Raw genomic sequence first — 1694 nt, 5'->3', positions numbered from 1 at the left:
AAGAGGAACTAGACATGGAACAACAGACTGGTTCCAAAAAGGAAAAGGAGTACGTCAAGGCTGTATATTGTCACCCTGCTTATTTAACTTATATGCAGAGTACATCATGAGAAACACTGGGCTGGAAGTAGCACAAGCTGTAATCAAGATCGCTGGGTGAAATATCAATAACCTCAGAGATGCAGGTGATACCACCCTTATGGCAGAAAGTGAAGAGGAACTAAAAAGCTTCTTGATGAAGGTGAGAGTGGAGAGTGAAAAAGTTGGCTTAAAGCTCAACATTCAGAAAACGAAGATCATGGTAACTGGTTGCATCACTTCATGGGAAATAGATGGGGAAACAGTGGAAACAGTGTCAGACTTTATTTTTTGGGGTTCCAAAATCACTGCAGATGGTGACTGCAGCCGTGAAATTAAAAGACGCTTACTCCTTGGAAGAAAAGTTATGACCAACCTAGATAGCATTTTCAAAAGCAGAGACATTACTTTGCCAACAAAGGTCCATCTAGTCAAGGCTATGGTTTTTCCAGTGGTCATGTATGGATGTGAGAGTTGGACTGTGGAGAAAGCTGAGCACCAAAGAATTGATGCTTTTGAACTGTGATGTTGGAGAAGACTCTTGAGAATCCCTTTGAACTGCAAGGAGATCCAACCAGTCCATTCTGAAGGAGATCAGCCCTGGGATTTCTTTGGAAGGAATGATGTTAAAGCTGAAACTCCAGTACTTTGGCCACCTCATGTGAAGAGTTGACTCATTGGAAAAGACTGTGATGCTCAGAGGGATTGGGGGCAGGAGGAAAAGGGGATGACAGAGGATGAGATGGCTGGATGGCATCACCGACTCAGTGGATGTGAGTTTGAGTGAACTCTGGGAGTTGGTGATGGACAGGGAGGCCTGGCGTGCTGTAATTCATGGGGTCACAAAGAGTCAGACATGGCTCAGGAACTGAACTGAACTGAATTGAGTAGTCTCTTATAATCCTTTGTATTTCTGCATTATCTGTTGTAACCTCTCCTTTTTCATTTCTTGTTTTTCATTTCTTGATTTTGTTGATTTGATTCTTCAATCTTTTTTCCTTCATGAGTCTGTCTAAAGGTTCGTCAATTTTGTTTATCTTCTCAAAGAGCCAGCTTTTATTTTTATTAACCTTTATTATTTTTTCTTTAACTTCTTTTTCATTTTCTATTCATATCTTTATGATTTTTTCCTTCTACTATTTTTTTTTAATTGTTGTTTTTTTTTCCAGTTGTTTTAGGTGTAAACTTAGGAGGTCTATTGGATGCTTTTCTTGTTTCTTGAGGTAGGTTATTATTACTATAAACTTCCCATTTATAACTGCTTTTGCTGCATCCCATAGGTTTTGAGTTGTTGTGTTTTCATTGCCATTTTTTTTCTAGAAATTTTTTGATTTCCCTTTTGATTTCTTCAGTAACCTGTTGGTTATTTAGAAATGTGTTGTTTAATCTCCATGTATTTGTGTTTCTTTTTAAAATTTTTATCTATTTTTTAATATAAATTTATTTATTTTAATTGGAGGTTAATTACTTTACAATATTGTATTGGTTTTGCCATACGTCAACATAAAACTGCCAAGGGTATACACGTGTTCCCCATCCTGAACCCTCCTCCCACCTCCCTCCCCATACCATCCCTCTGGGTCATCCCAGTGCACCAGCCCCAAGCATCCTGTATC

The sequence above is a fragment of the Bison bison genome, unplaced genomic scaffold (genome assembly GCF_000754665.1).
Source record: "Bison bison bison isolate TAMUID 2011002044 unplaced genomic scaffold, Bison_UMD1.0 scf7180017864305, whole genome shotgun sequence".
Lineage (NCBI taxonomy): Eukaryota > Metazoa > Chordata > Mammalia > Artiodactyla > Bovidae > Bison > Bison bison.
The sequence above is the reverse complement of the archived record's forward strand: the minus strand, read 5'-3'. Positions refer to the sequence as shown.